Source organism: Grammomys surdaster, unplaced genomic scaffold, assembly GCF_004785775.1.
Source record: "Grammomys surdaster isolate TR1022 unplaced genomic scaffold, NIH_TR_1.0 195, whole genome shotgun sequence".
Lineage (NCBI taxonomy): Eukaryota > Metazoa > Chordata > Mammalia > Rodentia > Muridae > Grammomys > Grammomys surdaster.
The window spans coordinates 234235-241396 of record NW_021604640.1 but is presented as its reverse complement, the minus strand read 5'-3'; positions in this window follow the sequence as shown (position 1 = coordinate 241396).

The window sequence follows — 7162 nt, the reverse complement described above, 5'->3', positions numbered from 1 at the left end:
GAGCTAAGACACTCAGCTTAAATGTCTTGAAAAACATGTAAAGACAACTAGTATAGTTTAAGTTGTGAAAAGGTAAAACTTATATTGTCTCATGTTCAACAGCTTGATAATTTTGTGACCAGAAGAATAATGTAGACCATGGGATCAGAGACGGTGTCTCAGCAATCAGAGTAAGAAGTCCATTAATATTCATCTTTCACACCCTTAAAAGGCCCATATGTAAACCTGTAATCTTTGTTGTACACACAGTAATGGATTCTTCTTATTGAAATTTGTTTCACTAGACAATCATCCTTGCTATGGTAGAATGTACTTCCATGAATATATTTTGTTCAGTATAGGTCTATTTAGTTGAGTAATTTCTGAGGTTATTTTTCACAGTCTATGAATTTCCTATGACAGAAATAACAAAAATTAATAATTGAAAAAGTGAAATTTGAACCTCATTGTCAATCACACAACAGAGGGCCTATTGTCTCATCACTGTCTTTGTAAACTATACAATGTGTTTCCTCCTGTATTTGTCAACAATTCACATCATGCCTACCTTCCCTAAATGAAAATATTTTTGGCAAAATATAGCAATGTCAATCTAAATCCTTGACTGACTGCCAAACAGGATGCACTGACACAAGGCAATAAAGCTCCTAGAATGAACTACACTTGATAGTACTCTTGATCTATTTAGGGAAATACATGAAAATTTTTTAATCTATATCCTATTCAATAACTGAACTACTAAGAATCTTTCAAGAAGGTGGAAACCAAGAAGTTGCAGAATGAAGATTCTATTTTTAACTGCTTTAATCAGTTTTGTTGGTAATGAAGAGGTCCTGCCTTTTGAACTACAACAAGTAGAGGTATGGTCTGATTGTGTGTTTGGATATAGGTCCCTGTCATATAAGCCTATTTGATAAGCATAATGCTTCAGATTAGTATACACATTTTGTACTATTTTGTTCACATATGATGTGATGAATGTGCATATATTCATATGTATGTATATATGTGAGACAGAGAGAAACAGAGAGACAGAGGGGGGAAGAAAGGAGGAAGAGAGATGGTGTTCATGTGAGGATTAACACTGTATGAACACACAAAAATCAGCTTGCTTGTATTAACATGGCATGGTCTATTACTTTTAGGTGCATATCTAAAAATTAAATATTTAATTTTTTAAAGTTCCGATTTGTCAGGCATGTCTAGGAAACTGTGCAATCTCCTTTCCTACTATTGAAGTTGTACACACATATCATAATATCTGGTTTGTTGACTTCGATTTTTAGAAGAAAACTTTAAAGCCTTATGATTTCATTAAATTTCCTATACTGACCAAATAGTTTTCCCACATTAATATACTATTTTGGCAAATATTCATTTCAATATTGTATATTTGTTAAATTATATTTTTCCTGATTTAATGCTACTTACAAAATTTGAATCTATGGTACAAAACATCATTATCAATCATTCCATATATACAATTGTTATATTCAAAGTAATTCTATTTATCTGAGAAAACAGTTTTAAAATATTCTGGTTTTAACTATTCTTGAGAAATTAGAAATGAAGTATAAAATATAGGTTTTATTTTATCAATACTCTTATATGTGAAAGACTCAGTAGAATATATTTCTATTTTTAATGGAGCTGTTTGTTATATAAATGACAACCCAAACAAATGTGAATCCAATTTTTCACCAAATAAAAATTAATTATAAGTTAGACTGGCTGTTTTATTTAGGTTAGTGTAGCAGAAGTCTGTCTGTAACAATCTGTTATGTTGTATTGACTGGAAATATAAACATAGATTTCAAAAACATGAAGAAGTGTTAGAAAAGAAATGTAGTTTAATTGGGATAGGTAGGAACTATATTTTGTATCTAAAAATGCAGTTTATAAAAGTTAATATTTGTTTGTTGACTGGATGTTTAATGAGATTCCCTTATATTCAAAGGCTAAGGTAGTTTAATTATACACCACTTTAAACCTAAGAAATCTAAATGGATGGCTATTTTTGTAGAATAACTATTGACTTGATCATCCCTGTTTATTGCTCTTGCTTACAACGTAAAAACAAGAACTGTCTTACTGCAATTCATTGGTTATATAATTATGTTTCTTTGCTTTGACAAGGAAACAATTTAGCTATTAATATTCCTGGATATTTGCTGATAAGTAGAATTTTGCCCAAAACAGTTGCCTGCCAGAACTTGGATATTTGAAATGATCAGACAATAGAGGATGGCGACAGAGGATATTCAATAGATTGAGCTTTACATTAAAAGTGGTGCCAGAAAAAAATGTGGTGCTAGTTCATTAAGATATAAAAGCTTTCTGAAATGAATGTGGGATTTAATTTTTCAGCATTAAGTACACATCAAATAGTTATGTTTATGACATATGCCATGTTTATATCTATAATGATCAAGGTTTGTAATGTATACCTATATGGCTATTGATACCACATCAAAGTCCATACTCATGAATTAGATATTTTAATAAGTATTGAGCCTAAGAAAACAAAAAAGGTCAGCTCACAAAATTCTGTCATGCAAATTTTTGATTAATAGAAGTAGAATCTACCTTCAAATGTTTCAGAGATAGCAACCAAAAAATAAAATAAAATAAATACAATAAAATACAATAAAATATGGTAAGATGAAGCAAAACTATCTTATCAAAGTTGGACATGACAATACAACAGGAGAAAATGATATTCAAAATCAGGCTACATTTGTTTCTCTTCAGATGGTATTACACTTTGCATTTTCATTTTAATATTTAGTCAGTATATGGTTTAATTATTTGAAAATGCTAAGTGTTCATTCTGAATCCACTGGCATTTGGCTACAAACATACCTTCATACTTATTTAAGTTTTAATTTTTCTTTCCTTTTTAAAAAATAAAATGAATCCAATTAGTTCTTCTTTTGCATACACTAAAAGAATGTAATACCATCTAGTGTGAGAAAACAACAAATGTTAGCCAAAGTACAATATTGAATTCAGCTTTAGTCACAGTTATTAATTACCAGTATCTTTTTAGCTAGGGATTGGGCTTCAGATTATTGGCTTTTCAATCCTGGAATTATAAACTGTCATGACTTTGTAAAAGTCTTGTGAAGGTAACTGAGTCTTCTTTGCATTTATATGTACATCAACAAAGTGATGTGTGTACTTTAATTTACCTCAAATTAATCTTTATTTTCTCAAAACTGTATTCTTTACATAATTTCTTCCTAGATGTTTTCTTATACTTGTGTTCTGGAGTGTTGCTATATGCATGCTCAATAGCTTATTCTCAGAATTATTTGCAGTTTGAATCCTCTACATTTACAATTTACTGCAAGAGAAAGTGCCTCTGGCCAAGGTGGACTTACCTACGGATATAAATTCCAATATTTAGAAGGCTGTTTGATAAAGAAAAACATTACTGGTTCCTCTCCTATTGCCGACGGTGTCCATCAGTATGGATTTTCACCAAGTTTACAATTCCAGACATTAATCAACTATTGTGAACCATATGATCTCAAGTAAAATCAAGACATCTATAGTTATCTCCCTTAAACAGGTTTGACACTAATACACCCAAGGGTCTGCAAGATCCAGTAAGACATCAAAGGATTTCTCTTCAGCAGCTCTTGGGGGAACATCTTCTAGAGTTATGAAAACTAACCAGAAGAAAGAATGCTTCCCCCTCATTTCAAAATGATTTCTTTATGCACTGACATTAAAGTTTCCATTTTCTTTTGAAATAGGATCTTATAACAAAATTACACTTTAGCAACTGGGAACGAATAGTAAACATAATTTTTTTTGAGGACTGCTAAGAATACTTTGACCAAATACAGTGAACTAACTCATGCTTGGTCCTAATTTTTATTTGATAATCCATAGCTCATGGAATTTCAGTGTTTACCTATGTGGTGAACATCTATTGATAAACACTTTTGTTTATATATCCAAGTTTCTTGAAAATGACTGGGTTTTAATAAGGTATCTTCATAAAGTTCTAATGATGATTCTTGTATCTTTTATTATTATTGTTTTTTTTTAACACTACAGGTTTTATTCCCCCCCATCCACTCTCTGACTGTTCCATATCCCATACCTCCAACTCACATGTCTGTTTCCAGGAGGCTGTACCCCACCCCCTATTCCCCATCCCACCTGACCACTAAACTCCCTGGAGCCTCCAGTCTCTTGAGGACATCATCTCTGATTGGACACAGACCCAGTAGTCCTCTGTTGTATATCTGTTGGGTGCCTCATATCAGCTGGTGTATGCTGCCTTTTTGGTGGTCCAGTGCTTGAGAGATCTTGGGAGTCCAGATTAACTGAGACTGCTGGTCCTTCTACAAGGTCACTTTCCTCCTCAATTTCTTTCAGGCTTTCCATAATTCAACCACAGGGATCAGCAGCTTCTGTCAATTGGTTGGGTACAAATATCTGCATCTGACACTATCAGCTCTTTGTTGGGTCTTCTGAAAGGCAGTCAATGACAGGTCCCTTTTTGTGAGCACTCCATAGTCTCAGTAATAGTGTCAGGCCTTGGGACCTCCCCTTTTAGCTGGATCCCACTTTGGGCCTGTCACTGGAACTTCTTTTCCTCAGGCTTCTCTCCATTTCCATCCCTATAGTTCTTTCAAACCAGAAAAATTATGAGTTAGAGTTTTGACTGTGAGATGGCAACCCCCTCCCTCATTTGATGACCTGTCTTCCTGCTGGAGGTGGGCTCTATAAGTTGCCTTTCTCTACTGTTGGGCGTTTCATCTAAGGTCTCTTCCTTTGATTCCTGAGAGTCTCTCACCTCCCAGGTCTCTGGTGCTTTCGGGGGGGGGGTCCTCCCCTACCTCCTACCTCCCTAGGTTGCCTGTTTCCATTCTTTCTGCTGGCCCTCAGGGCTTCAGTCCTTTTCCTTCACCCAATACCAGATCAGGTTCCTCACTCCTCCCAACCCCCATCCATTTTCCCTCCCAGGTCCCTTCCTTCCTCCTTATTTGTGATTGCTTTCTTCTCCCTCCCAAGTGAGACTGAAGCATCCTAATTTGGGCCCTTTAGCTTGTTGACAATTTTGAGTTCTGTGGACCATATCTTTGTGTTCTGTACTTTTTGGGTCTGATTTACTTCACTCAAGATATTTTTTAGTTCCATCCATTTGCTGGCAAAACTCAGGATACCCTCATTCTTAATAACTGAGTGGTATTCCATTGTATAAATGAACAATACTTTCTGTATCCATTCTCCTTTCATGGTACATCTGGGCTGTTTCCAGCTTCTGGATATCACAAATAAGGCCACTATGAACATAGTGGAACATGTGCCCTTGTGGAATGTTGGGGCATCTTTTGGGTATATTCCCAACAGTGGTATTTCTTGGACATCAAGTAGATCTATTTCCAATTTTCTGAGGAACCTCCAGATTGATTTCCAGAGCGGTTGTACCAGTTTGCAATCCGACCAGCAATGGAGAAGTGTTCCTCTTTCTCTTCAACCTCACCGATATGTGCTGTCTCTTGAGGTTTTGATCTTAGGCATTCTAATTGGTGTAAAGTGGAATCTTAGGGTTGTTTTGATTTGCACTTCTCTGATCACTAAGGACTTTGAACATTTCTTTAAGTGCTTCTAAGCCACTCGATATTCCTCTGTTGAGAATTCTCTGTTTAGTTCTATCCCCATTTTTTGATTTGGATTGTTTGGTTTTTTGGTGGTTAACTTCTTGAGTTCTTCATATATTTTGGATATTAGCCCTCTTTCAGATGTGGGGTAGTGAAGATTTTTCTTCCAATATGTAGGTGGCCGATTTGTCTTATTGACAATATCTTTTGTCCTACAGAAGCTTTCCAGTTTCATGAGGTCCCGTTTACCAATTCTTGATCTTACAACATGAGTCACTGCAGTTCTATTTAGGAAATTTCCTCCTGTGCCAATGAATTCAAGGCTCTTTCCCACTTTCTCTTCTATTAAACTCAAAAACTATAAGTTACCTCTCTTTAACATCTCTCAATATTAAAGGACTCAATTCATCTATAAAAAACATCAGCTAACAGACTGGATAGGCAAACATGATCCAGTATTTTGCTGCATACTCTTGTAACACACCTCAATAACAAAGACAAACAATATCTCAGAGTAAAAGGATGGAAAAAGGTCTTCTAAGCAAATGGTCCCAGGAAACAAGTTGGAGTTGCCATCCTAATATCCAATAAGATAGACTTTCAACCAAAAGTTACCAAGCATGATGAGAAAGGACACTTCATATTCATCAAGGGAAAAATCCACCAAGAGGAAGTCTCAATTCTGAACATCTATGCCCCAAATACAAGAGCACCCACATTCATAAAAGAAACTCTACTAAAGCTCAAAACACACACTGAGTTGGAGATATCAACACCCTACTCTCAACAATGGACAGGACATTGAAACAGAAACCAAACAGAGACACACTGAAACTAATAGATATTATGAACCAAATGGATTTAACAGATATCTACAGAACACTTCACCCTAAAACAAAATAATACACCTTCTTCTAAGCACCTCATGGTACCTTCTCCAAAATCGACCATATAATTGGTCACAAAACAACCCTCAACTGACACAAGAAGATTAAAATAATCTCATGCATCCTATCAACTCACCATGGCCTAAGCTGGTCTTCAATGACAGCAAAACAACAGAAACCCCACATACATGTGGAAACTGAACAACTCTCTACTCAGTGATAACTTGATCAGGAAAGAAAAAAAGAAAGAAATGAAAGACTTTCTAGAATTTAATGAAAATCTTGAAATATCATATGCAAACTCATGGAATACAATGAAAGCTATGCTAAAAGGAAAATTCATAGCACTATGTACCCTGGTAAAGAAACTGGAGAGACCTTACACTATCAATTTATCTGTACACCTGAGAGCTCTAGAACACAAAAAAGCAAACTAATCCAACAGTAGTAGACAGCAGGAAATAGTCAAACTCAGGGCTTAATAGAAACAAAGAGAACAATACAAAGAACCAACAAAACCCAAATCTGGTTCTTTGAGACAATTAACAAGACAGAAAAACCCCTAGCAAAACCAATTAAAGGGCCCAGAGGCAGGCTCCAAATTAACAAATGAAATGAAATGAAATGAAATGAAATGAAATGAAATGAAATGAA